This window comes from Cydia strobilella, chromosome 2, assembly GCF_947568885.1.
Source record: "Cydia strobilella chromosome 2, ilCydStro3.1, whole genome shotgun sequence".
Taxonomy (NCBI): Eukaryota; Metazoa; Arthropoda; class Insecta; order Lepidoptera; family Tortricidae; genus Cydia; species Cydia strobilella.
The window spans coordinates 30,445,666-30,459,567 of record NC_086042.1 but is presented as its reverse complement, the minus strand read 5'-3'; the positions used below and the strand labels follow the sequence as shown (position 1 = coordinate 30,459,567).

General features: G+C 39.5%; 1 protein-coding gene across 1 annotated transcript in view; it reads right to left on the bottom strand.

Annotated features, from left to right (window-relative positions):
- The window catches only part of LOC134754989 (retinal homeobox protein Rx3-like), a 72,277-nt gene that overhangs the window by 36,127 nt on the left and 22,248 nt on the right, over positions 1-13,902 (bottom strand). The window lies entirely within an intron of this gene.

Below are 13,902 nucleotides of genomic sequence, written 5' to 3'. Positions count from 1 at the left end.
ATTCATCGGCTATCGTGTAACAGGCATTTAGCGCCGCCATTTTGGAACAACAATAGCGCAAGCGCAGCTTATCCGACCAATTTGAGTACAATCCATTCAGCTCTTACAAATCGGCATGACTGCAGTACATCCAGCGTAAATTGGACTCACGGCAAACAAAATTGAACTTTGTGTCTTTGATGATAAGGTTGTGGTCGCTTGGTGCAGGTCTCGTTCTGATGGTGATATTTGAGATGGTCATGAGAGGGATGTCTTTCAAAGCGGCCGAAAGTTCTGGGAAGTGTGTGATACGCTGGGATTCGGGCGAGTAAAAGATTAGCCGACAGTGCAGACTTTGGCCGGATTTGGACAAACTTTGTTGCGTACTTTTTCATAGAAATGGACACAACTTTTTAAGTTATTCTGTGCGCTAGCGGATATTGGTAAAATATGTAATATTTTAGGCTTATCAGAGTGAAGTTAGTTAGACTATAATATCTGTCTGTATAAATATTTGCGATAGCATAGGACCTAGAAGTATATTGGGACCTCACGGCTTCACGGCTTCGGCGGTTTTGCCGTGAGGCCCATTTAAAAGGCCCTAATTCACTAGCTTTCCACTGTGTCATGCTTCAAACCTTGTATCACCATTCACCGAATTAGGCGTGTCACCAAATAATGCAAGTTTACCCTATACAAGAGTTCTTGCCCTATGACAGTCTTCCCTGCAATACATTTTATATGTCGGTCTTCGCCACATTGACCTCGTATAAAGTTGCACAACGCCCATTCGGGCTAGCACATGATTGGCGCGAGAGTATCTCGCCGCGACATAAACTACCCATCCCTCTTTAATTCATACAGTTAGTAAAAGACGGGTAGTCTATCTCGCAGCGAGATACTGTCGCGCCAATCATGTGCTCGGCCTACATGTCCATCTTAAACTACCCCAAGACGTTTTCGGTGTCGATTTCGCGAACGCCGGAAATATCAAGTTCACAGTTCCGACGGTAGCGACGGAACCCGTCATTATACTCACAATCATCATTATTATAAACCATTGTTACACACCAGCCTATCTTGAACGATTACCTATATCTATCTCTATGCTGATCAGAGCTCAGGATATACTGGAAATGTTAGTATGAGTAATTGAATTACCCTTACATATAGTTTCCTGTTTTTTAGACAGGAAGGAGCCGTCAAATTTTAATCAAATTATAGTACAAAGCGAATTATGATTAGGTTCGTTTGAAATCAGGCTATTGATTAGCTGACAAAAGGGCGGAAAAAAAAGAATTTTATTTTTTAATCTTTCCTTTTAATCGAAAGCTTGTGCGAAACGTGTAAAATAAGTACGTTATACGATTTTTAAATAGGGTAACACCGTAGACTAGTTTGTAATTGTAATTACCTACCTAATTTTGTTTTGGATGAGTAGTTTCTATACCTAATGGTCTTTCTGGACCAGGGGCCTAGCCAAAGTAATAATCGTTGATGGAATCTGCCAATCGAAACTTAAATAATGTATGAAAATAACAGCTTTGAATGATTCACGGTCAGTTTCACTAGACATGAACAAGATGCATGTAACTGCGTCGAAATATCGGGAGCTCAAAAACAATACAAAAGGTAATCACGGTCTATAGGTATATCCCGGTCAATATGTCGGTATGAAATTAGTCACGTGACTTATTGTAGCATCTGTCATCCCGATATATTTTTAGGGTTCCGTACCCAAAGGGTAAAAACGGGACCCTATTACTAAGACTCCGCTGTCCGTCTGTCTGTCAGCAGGCTGTATCTCATAAACCGTTATAGCTAGACAGTTAAAATTTTCACAGATGATGTATTTCTGTTGCCGCTATAACAATAAATACTAAAAAGTACGGAACCTTCGGTGGGCGAGTCCGACTCGCACTTGGTTCTAAATTAGAGCCTAACTCTACGTGGTTAGAATTTCTGTTGGATTGATAAAAGTAGTTGATGTATTTCTGAAATGCATTTTCACGGTTTATATTGCAATTTGCCACGGATGATGCCATCATCCCAGAAATAAGCGAATAATATCCCGTGAGAGGGATATCGCAATGGCGGCAATTTTCCAAGACTATAATAGTTGCAGCCGTCTGATCCCACGCGTTTACTATCCGAATGTTATTTTTATTCATAATACCGTATTCGCAATATACCTAAATGCTTGAATTTTGAATGATTGAATTATTATTAAATATACTTATCTACAAGTACAAGCTTAAGTGGGACTGGGCTGAGCATGTCTGCCGCATGCACCCTGAAAGGTGGGCCAAAATGGTTACCGAGTGGGACCCACGGAACACCATAGCTGGTGCTGGCCGGGGTGCAGGTAGGCCGAAAAGGAAATGGCGGGACGACTTGGACGCATTTTATCTGGATTGGCGAGAAATTACAAACGACAGGGCCGAGTGGAGGAAGCGAGGGGAGGCATTTGCCCAGCAGTGGGACACTAAATTAGTCTAGTAAAAAAAACATACATATCTACAAATCCAAATTATTCAATTCTAGGTTCAAAGCGCCGAAATTTTAAAACGTAATAAATATAAGAGCCTCGGTAGAGAGTATCATTTCATTCCATTTGGAGTTGAAACTCTAGGTCCATGGGGTCCCAGCGCGCATAAGTTGACGTAACTGGTGACCGAAGAGCTGGCGGCTTTCTCGCACAACGTATCAGCATTGCGATACAGCGGGGAAATGCAGCCAGCATCCTTGGTACAATGCCTTAAAGGCCTATTTTAGATTTAAGTTAGTTATTAATTTCGTTTACGTAGTACCACTGTATATATCTTGTATGTAAATAAATGTCTATTATATTCTAGGTAAGTACTACCTAAAATACGTAAGTAAGTTAACGCGAAAACTAGGGTCGAAATCTTGACACAATCTTATCCACTTCTCCGCATGGTTACCTAGCTGACCGAGTCACACACATGCACACACACATATGACACATACACTCACACATGTAGTAACAAGTTAAGCTGACACCGCCAGTGGGCGGCTAACCGAATTAGCGCCGCCCAAACTACGTTAGTTCACTGGAAGAGACTACCGACAAATCTATTTAATTTGTTAGCGCTCTGGATCGTCTTGACTTACCTACTAAGGTCGGTCACTCGTACATGGAGAAACAAAAAGTATTATTTATCCTTCGGACACAGTTATAAAAAGTTGAGTAATCATGCAAAAAAACAGTATTTTAAAATATTTGCAATCGGAATTAATTTTCTGCCTCCGGATCCATTTCAATGTTTTCATATAAATATTGTTACATTTTGTATAGCCTGCGGAGTAGATTTATGTATTCTCTTTTATCAAACTTGAGCTAAAAAGATATACCATTATTGGCTCGAAATAGCAGGGTAAAGGTTCAGAGCCAATCAAATGAATAGAAAAAACCGGCCAAGTGCGAGTCGGACTCGCGCACCGAGAGTTTCGTACTTTTTAGTATTTGTTGTTATAGCGGCAACAGAAATACATCATCTGTGAAAATTTCAAATGTCTAGCTATCACGGTTCATGAGCTACAGCCTGGTGACAGACAGACAGACGGACGGACAGTGGAGTCTTAGTAATAGGGTCCCGTTTTATCCCTTTGGGTACGGAACCCTAAAAAGGTACTCTAAAAGAAACAAATAAATGTATCTACTCGTTTCTGTTTAATGTTTATTGTCCACGGCATGACACGCAACACTAACAATATCCGCACACTGGTCCGAAGATAGATCTCTTGGTTTCAACATCTGAATCACTGGTCCCAAGTTGACGATAATTTGTACCCGTCTTCCCTGTTGAATTATTTCGGGTGTTTTTTAATCGCGTTAGACCCGGTAATGACATTAATTATGTGTACAAAACGTTGTGTTTAAAGTGTTATACTAATATCAATGCTATTAATTGATTGCCGCGCGTCTCCTCTTATCTCCACCTCAGTGGAAAGGCAGCCAACTGACGATTCCAGTGATGTACAACAGTGTACAATTGATCGAGTTAGAGTAGTTTGTGATTGCGCGGTAAGTGCCGGCGCAGGCTAATGCACTTAGCACCACTGTATGTATCATCTACACTCCAAGCAAGATTTATGTTAAGGACCGAAGACCCATGATATTCGTTTGAAACACAGAAAAAATGTACTGCCTAAGGCGAGACTCGAATATGAGACTCCACGTACCTGGGCAGTGAATTTTTCTTGAGTTTATTTTGTGACCTGTTTAGTAGTCATATCAGTTTAGTACCTACACATCAGTTATCTACAGAATAGTAGTTCATTTGATGAAAATAATAGTAGAAGATAAAATAAAAACGCAATTTTGTTAAGTCCATTTAAACAATTTCAAGTTTTTTATTCTCTACAAAGACCGTTAAAAATGTTAAAATCCCATATCACATGTTTTTTTTTATAATGTATGTATGGTGTGACTCTTACAACAATCAATCTACTTTTTTCAATATAATTAGGGTTCCGGACCCAAAGGGTAAAATCGGGACCCTATTACTAAGACTCCGCTGTCCGTCTGTCCGTCTGTCAGTCTGTCCGTCTGTCTGTCTGTCACCAGGCTGTATCTCATGAACCGTGGTAGCTAGACAGTTGAAATTTTCACAGATGATGTATTTCTGTTGCTGCTATAACAACAAATACTAAAAAGTACAGAATCCTCGGTGCGCAAGTCCGACTCGCTCTTGGCCGGTTTTTATTACCGATGGAAAACTAAATTACTTAAAGATTATGATAATAACTCCACCTCTTAGCAATAAATAGAGCCATTATACGCACAATAAGATCATAATTTGCTATAATATCGCAATTTTCGGGGATCAACTCTACCTAGGTAGAACAACGGCCTATGTGCCCACAGTTATTACTGTGACATACGGCATTGTTGGTTCCGAGCCCTCGCTATCATTACACCCTGTATGGACCGTGGCGAAACACGGTGTGGGACGCTGCAGCTGGGGCATAGGACTTAGATGTATTTGCATGCATTTCTTTATGATAATAATATAGGAGGCAAACGAGCAGACGGATCGCACGAAGGAAACCAAGACAAGTACTGTCTCCCTTGGACACCTGCCAAGTTAACTCCTTATGCTAATATTGCTATCGAAGCAAGCGAAGAATTTCAAAATTGTGTCATTTTCAATCAAAAGGGTACTTAGAGTTTTGAATGATTCACGGTTAGTTTCACCAGTCACTAGTCTAGTGAAAAGGGTACTTATTGTCCGTTGTCAATAAGGCGCTATTTCCATATAGCTTCAATTTGAAATCAACCTTATTGACAAGCGACAATGTGGTACCTTTTGGTTGAAAATGGCGCAATTGATCTACTAACCGCAAAACATCACGAATTATATTCAAATATAAACGCTATTAAATATTCATCATTTAAAAAACATCACTTAAAAATCAAATTCCACGAGCTAACGTTGGGTCGGCAACGCGCATGTAACACCTCTGGAGTTGCAGGAGTCCATAGGCTACGGTGACTGTTTAACATCAGGCGTATGCTTGTGGTTAAAACTCAACTTTCTCATCATTATTGTCACATTAATTTACTACTTTACCCCGATCCGTTTCCGACATCCGATCCGATATCGGATGTCGGAAATAAGTAAAATGTAAGATATATGTGTTTCTCTGTATTTATTTATGCAATTAATAAATCATTACCTATTACTAAATAAGTGTGAGTCGGACTCGCGTTCCAAGGGTTCCGTACATTTCACAATTTAAACAATGTATTTTTTATGTGAAATGTCTTTAAAAACCCCGTAGGTGTCGGATCAAAAACTAAGTAATTAAGTCCGACTCACGCTTGACTGCACATTTCTAATAGGTTTTCCGGTGGTCTATAGGTAAAGATATTTTGTGTATTTTTTTCAAAATTTTCGACATAGTAGTTTCGTAGATAAAGGGGAATGGTCATTTTTTGCCTATTTTCTTGAATAACTTCTAAACTATTTACTTTAAAATTATAAAAAAAATATATTTGAGATTCTCATAATGAGGTCTTTTATTTGATATGTAACACAATATAGTTTGACAAACTTTATTTTTTAATTTTCTCATTTACCCCCCAAAAGTGGCCCCCGTGTTTAAAATTAATATGTTTACGTTACATGTCCATCTTTGGGTCACAAACTTACATATGTGTACCAAATTTCAACTTAATTGGTTCAGTAGTTTCGGAGAAAATAGGCTGTGACAGACGGACAGACAGACGCACGAGTGATCCTATAAGGGTTCCGTTTTTTCCTTTTGAGGTACGGAACCCTAAAAACGATAAACAACACAAAAAAGGCGGACTTAAATGCAATGGCAATCTCCTGCAGCTGTTTTTGTCATAGGCGCCTTCCGACATCCGATATCGGAGAGGCGCTTTCGACAAATTTAGCCATGTCGGAGCCCCCCGTCATCTGTCGGACCTATAATATTTGTTTGTGTGCGTATGTGTAGGCATAATGCTTGTTGTAGTGTGTGTGACCGCTAAAGACACCGCCCGGACGCGCCCCCGCTGCCTGACTACGCGGATTTAGGATCCTACATCCGATATAACTGCTCTAACTGGCAGCTTACATTCGGCGAGTCACGAAAGTGCTTCAGTTTTCAGTTAACTGTGGCCACAAACAAACTTAACCAACAGTAGAGCGGCTAATTACCACCAGTGATAGCTATTTAATGGACCAATGGACTCGGAACGAGAAACTAGTAGGAAAACAATTCTTGATAGTCGCACCAAGCTACATGGAATTTGCAATCGCAAAGTGTGATAATGTTTTTCTTCTCTTCTTTCTCCGTGCCTCTTTCCATTTATTTGGGGTCGACCCTCTGAATATGTTTTCGCCATTTGGCTCTGTCAAAGTAGGTTGCTGGTATTGTTAGCGACTGTTTCTCTAAGTTTCTCCACCAGGTGGCTTTTGGGCGTCCTGGTGGTTGTTTGCCTATGTCAATTTCAAGAGCAATTACAGTTTGTCAGCCAATTATCTATGTGAAGATTTAGTTCAATCGAATAATGGGAAATGCGTCTTTAGTTTGCAAGATTTGACCCGAACATACACATACATAAATACAAACATCACAAGTTAAATAAAAGCTTGTAAAAAGAGCTCGAGAGATTCAGTGTTTCACAACACAAACTGGCACTAATAGAGCACGGCCCACAGATCGCTGTTGGAATGGAAACTTCTGCCGATACCAAAGATAGATATAACTCCGTAATAGATGGATACAGCCTAAGGAAAAAACGTGCCTCGAAAATCAAGAAAATTCGATTCTCGTTCAGAGGGCGCTACTAGCTTTGGCCTACTGTCGTATAGATGGCGTTGACGGTTTCGTTTGTTATTTAACAATTTTAACGCATATCAGTGAAAGAACATGGGTCATAATCATAAAAATAATTAATGCAAATAAAAAAAATCATTTATCCATATTTAAATACATTTTATCGTATTTTTATAAATCTTCATTTTTAGTTTTAAAGTGTGTCGATAGATGGCAGTGAATTTACTGTGGTTACAAAATTTACTATGACAATACCGCTCTAGTATAAGTTACTCTATGGCCGATACTAATGTAATGTGGCACGGGAACAACAGTGGAAGGAAATAAAATTAGTCTTGCCTGTCGAACATGTCCAAGTTTACAAGTGTAATTGTTAAAAGAGTCATTTTTTTTTAAAGTGGAAAAATTACTGCCTTGGGTGAGACTTGAACTCACGGCCTCTGGCCAGAGGCAAGGCAGTAATTTTTCCACTTTTAAATTTATTCTAAGCTTAATAGCATCGATCGCAGACGTTTCTGCTTGTTAAAAATTAAAAGAGTCAATACTTACAACTATACTAGACGTAGGTACAGTATTGCAAGTAACCTAAGTAGATATAATTTTTTTGATATCATTTAGGGATGTAATGTAAAGCTTTTTGTAGTTGCGCGTGATAAACTGGTTTAACTACTGTTTTTCTAATGGTGTATCAGATTTATATACGTTGTTCATTTCAATAGTTTAAATATCACATTAAATAGCCGCAACTAAGCACCGTGTATATACGCGGGATGTAAGTGATTAGGAACTTAATGTGCTTACCTATTATTATTCACAACGACGGGACTTAATCGCGTAAAAGTTACTTATTTTACGCGATTAAGTCCCGTCGTTGTGAATAATAATGAGGAAAAATCGTAAAAGTTTAAATCAGTGTATAGGTACTTACCTATGTTGTTATTGCGGGTGATTGTATAACCATCTAACAAAATTTATCTTAATACAAGCTTCTGCCCGCAACTTTGTCCGCGTGGAATGATGATGATGATTGATATGTCCTTGTTCGGGCCTCAAGTTATCTCCATACCAAATTTTATCTTAATCGGTTCATCGGTTTAATCGTGAGGAGGTTAGAGACAGACAGACAGATAGTTACTTTCGCATTTATAATATTACTAGCTTTTGCCCGCGACTTCGTCTGCGCGGACTTAGTAACAGTAGCTAAAGTAAGTATAGCGCCTGGAAAAATTCTCATAGCAATCTAAATTTGAGCATATTATGCACACAAATTAGCAGGCACTTCGTTAATTATCTCAATTCCAACCCGCTTTTTACTTTCTTAAGGGATGATTTTCGGGATAAAAACTATCCTATGTCCTTCTCAGGCACTCAACCTATCTCTATGCCAAATTTCATCTAAATCGGTTCAGCGGTTTAAGCGTGAAGAGGGAACACACAGACAGACAGACAGACAGACAGACTTTCGCATTTATAATATTAGTATGGATGTATTAGAGATTAAATGAGTTCAAACGTCAATTTGACCTTGACATTACTTGCAGTCATTACCTATAATCCTTACGACTCTTTGCGAAATGTTTATATATTATTATTTATTTACTAGCCTAATTTAGTGTCCCACTGCTGGGCAAAGGCCTCCCCTCGTTTCCTCCACTCGACCCTGTCGTTTGTAGTGTCCCGCCAATCCGGATAAAATGCGTCTAAGTCGTCCCGCCATCTCCTTTTCGGCCTGCCTGCACCCCGGCCAGCACCATCTATGGTGTTCCGTGGGTCCCACTCGGTAACCATTTTGGCCCACCTTTCAGGGTGCATGCGGCAGACATGCCCAGCCCAGTCCCACTTAAGCTTAGCGGTCTGGACACCTACATCTACAACTCGAGTTCTGGAGCGCAGTTCCGTGTTTCTGATTCTATCAGTTTGTTTAAATGTTTAAAAAAACTAAAATGTGCTATATCTTACTAATGGGAATTACACTAAGACGCACTTAACCTTTAATCAAACTGTCACAAAAGCCGTTGCAACAATGTGCGAACATAATTGTTGCCAAAAAGTACAAAAAACATTATCCCTTTTACAGCACAACACAGCATTGTCACTTAAAAGCATTTTGGACACTTACTTCTCGAGAGCACTTCACACAATTAACAAACTAAACTCAACCTTAACCTTATAGATATAAGGTTGTTTTTAGATCGTGGAGGGTGAGACTAGGGTTGTCGCAAAGGGTAGAAACGTTTATTAGCGCGTTGGGCGCAAGTCGAGCGTGCGGGATAACCATCAACCCTATTGAGTGTGTTTTGTTGTGTGAGTTTCTGTTGCGAATAAAATGGTGTTTTCGTTATTTTGCTTGGTGCAATTACACTGTTATCGAAAAACGGTTAAATGAAAGCAGTTTGTTGGTAACCGTGTTCTAATTACGTAACAACTACCTTCTGCCCACGGCTTCGTCTACGTCACGTCACGGATACAGTTACGGTCAGTATATAAGCAGAACCGAATCTAAGAATAAAATCGCGGAGGCTTGGAGACGATGTGGTGGAATATGCTCGCTAGAAGACCCGTTAAGAACTGCAGAGGGTGTTCAGCAGCGGCCGCGGTGACGCGGCTTGAATTACACATATTTCTCATCAGTAAAATGTATCTAGCGACTCAATTACATATCAAGGGTCCATTTAAAGAACGATATCGCTAGCATCACAATAGTTTCTCGACCGAATGCCCGCTAATAGGTAGAGATTTCAGATAGCCTGATAAGTATCACTGAGTGATAAGGATCGCCCCGTATCGGTACTAGTACCGGTACTATTGTATCGGTACTAGTTTCGTGCGGGTATGACTGAATTATCTGGCCTTAATAGTCTCTAAAAAATATGCAAAAAATATTTTTGAATATCAATATTTCTGGAATGAGGGAAATAAGACTGAGCGGCCTTCAAGAAACAACTACTGAGCGTACAAAGCTACAATGACGCTTACGCCTTAGTCAATCGGTGACGTTTACGTACGAATTGAAATGTTCAAAAGGGAAGCCATCGTGTATATGAACTTTTAATGTGTGCGAAAGAAACATACTACAAAAGAGAAAACGTGACTCAAAAGAGCTTCATACCGGCCGCTAACGGCCGCTGGAATGTGCTTACTATAACGTAATGATAGTGGACTGAAAAAATTTGATAAGCTGTATTCTGGAGATATGGTGGGTATACAATATATGAAGGGTACACGGAAATAACCTGTCTAGTCACTTTAGTAACATTTTGAGTAATCGCGTTTTTAAAGTTTGGAACAATGTCAAAATGATAAAATTCCGTGACTAGGAATTTTTAAAATTAAAAAAGTTGTGTTAAATATAATATACGGTAACAAAACATATTAATTCAAAATTCAAATTATCTATTTCAGAATAAAAATTCCATATACAATTACATTTACATTTAAAATAATATAACTAATCCTAAATTTAAACTAAATATGTTAGTAACAAAAGGTAATACTTAGAACAAATATTTTAGTACACAGGAAATAATTTGTTAATAGAATACATTAAAATAAATTAAAATTACAATTTTAATAGCAAATGCATTACAATTAAGTAAATGCTCTACATTTTGAGACGAAAATCTCATTTTCCGAAAAAAGTGACTAGACATGTTATTTCCGTGTACCCTTCATATATTGTAAAAGTGTCTATTTTGGGTTAGATACATTAGTTAAAAAAAACCGGCCAAGTGTGAGTCGGACTCGCGCACGAAGGGTTCAGTACCATTACGGAAAAAAACAGCAAAAAAATCACGTTTGTTGTATGGCAGTCACATTTAAATATTTATATTATTCTGTTTTTAGTATTTGTTGTTATAGCGGCAACAGAAATACATCATCTGTGAAAATTTCTACTGTCTAGCTATCACGGTTCATGAGATACAGCCTGGTGACAGACAGACAGATGGACAGACGGACAGCGGAGTCTTAGTAATAGGGTCTCGTTTTTACCCTTTGGGTCCGTAACCCTAAAAAAAACGGCCAAGTGCGAGTCGGACTCGCGCACCGAGGGTTCCGTACTTTTTAGTATTTGTTGTTATAGCGGCAACAGAAATACATCATCTGTGAAAATTTCAACTGTCTAGCTATCACGGTTCATGAGATACAGCCTGGTGACAGACAGACGGACAGACAGACGGACAACGGAGTCTTAGTAATAGGGTCCCGTTTTTACCCTTTGGGTACAGAACCCTAAAAACGATATGAGTTAAAGTGTGTAAGACAAATGTTTGTATCATAAGTTGTGTAGCCTGTATACAAGCTGTTACATAACTTGGCAGATCAGGTGAGCTCGTTACGTGCCGGTATCGGCGCGGTGTCACTTACCGGCGCCGTTACCCTGTTACGTTCGTTTCCGCCACTACTCGTACACGTGCGAGACGTATTCCCACTAGTGTCTGACCGAAACCGGATTTTTGCCAAAACTTTTGATATACAAAATAATGATTTTTATGCTGAAACCTGCCGATACCGAAACCGAGGATTGTTTACGAGTACCAAGCACATTTTATCGCTCAGTCACACAATTTGTGAATGATGTTTCTAAGAAATGTAAGGGGGAAAAACATCCCGCCACATACCATTGGATGTCGTGAGTGTTGTGTGTAGGCAAAGTGACAACCCTAGCGTACAAGTTAATAATCAAGATCAAGTGCGGGTAGTTCGCAAAACCCGCGCGGCAAGAAGATGTTGATACAATTCCTCGCCAGTCTGCCTGTGACCACGAACGTAACGTCACGTTCGAAACGTCAGGCCATAAATAAACGTAAGTTTGTACGCGATTAAGTCCCGTATTAGTTTTAAATTATGAGTGAACAGTTAACAATTATGACAGTAGGCCAAAGCTAGTAGCGCCCTCTGAACGAGAATCAAATTTTCTTGATTTTCGAGGCACGTTTTTTCCTTAGACTGTATCCATCTATTACGGAGGTATATCTATCTTTGGTTATACCCTATACTGTATATTGTATACTTTTACAGTAGATAAGATAATTAATCACTTCGGGCAAGACCCGAACTTGCGACCTTTTGGAACACCGGACCAATCGCTCTTTTGGCTAAGAAGATATTTCTAATTGTTTCCAAAAGTCCTAGCTTCGAGAAACATTTAACCCCTCAGTTAATTACAAAGGGTTCCGGCAGTCGGCAAACACACTGCAATTAAACTACATTCGTCTCGCCCCGAGTGTTTGCTCTTATTCTCATGTACACGTGGTTGGCACTATTTTTGACAGTAATTGGTTACTTTCTAAAAAGGAAATATGTGTAACACCTGTAACACCAGAAGCGTTGCAAGTGAGTTGTGGCGTTTAAGATGGGAGTGCGCTTTTTAGGGTTCCGTACCCAAAGGGTAAAAACGGGACCCTATTACTAAGACTCCGCTGTCCGTCTGTCACCAGGCTGTATCTCATGAACCGTGATAGCTAGACAGTTGAAATTTTCACAGATGATGTATTTCTGTTGCCGCTATAACAACAAATACTAAAAACAGAATAATATAAATATTTAAATGGGGCTCCCATACAAGAAACGTGATTTTTTTGTTGTTTTTTTCCGTAATGGTACGGAACCCTTCGTGCGTGAGTCCGACTCGCACTTGGCCGGTTTTTTCTTGAAGGTTTGAAGGTCGTATCAGATTTTTATAGGTAGTCATTTTCTAGGTTTTCGTGGATGTCTTGAACCAGCTTTTAGAACGTGAGCTCGATTATAATATATGCTACTGTGTTTACATAACTGAAATATATTTCTCACATGATTATTCGCGTAATATCCCCAAACTTACCCAATCAAACATTAAACAAAAGACAAGCAGAATCCGCAACCCCCGCCAACTATCAAATTAAACCCCATTTAATATCAAATTGAAAACTGAGTGTATTAAGCTAAACGACACTCGGCAAACATCGAGGGTAATAACGGGGGCTCGTACCCTTCGAGACTAACATATGTCAAGCGTACTCCGAGAACCAGTCAATATAGACCCGCGCTACCCCTCTCTGAACATACTTGGAAAATTGAAAGCGGGGGCTCCCAAACTAAACGAAAAGACCTTCGTAATATGGCCACCAAGTAATTGCTTTCTTACGCCAAGATAAAAGTGCGTGCGTGCAAGCTAATTTCGTTTTTATTCCGTAAAACATAAAACACAAAAGCTGCGAAGCCTGGCCGTGGCGGCGGCGTTTGTTAAATAATGCGGTTGTCAGTAATCTCGTGCAAAGGGTCGCGGATAGAGTAAGCTCCAAGTTTTATAGAAATTGTTGGATTAGCATTGTGGGCCGGATGAATTACCTTTATACTGAGTTTGGGAGCTCATTCACGCTCATTCGTCACGGACGGGGGCGCGAGTTGTAGAATATTATCACACGTTAAACACTAACTTAAGTATGTTAATAGAGCGCTTCAGAAAGGGTTTTTTTTGTTATTTGCCGCGTACGTCAGATTCCTTTTAAGGAACTTATTGTTTATAACTTGAATTTCATCATAAACCGATGTTCGTCAAGGTCTGCGACGACCAAGCCTCACGTAGGGTCGGAACGTCCCAGGGCAAAGTTAGTATGATATTAGAAATCA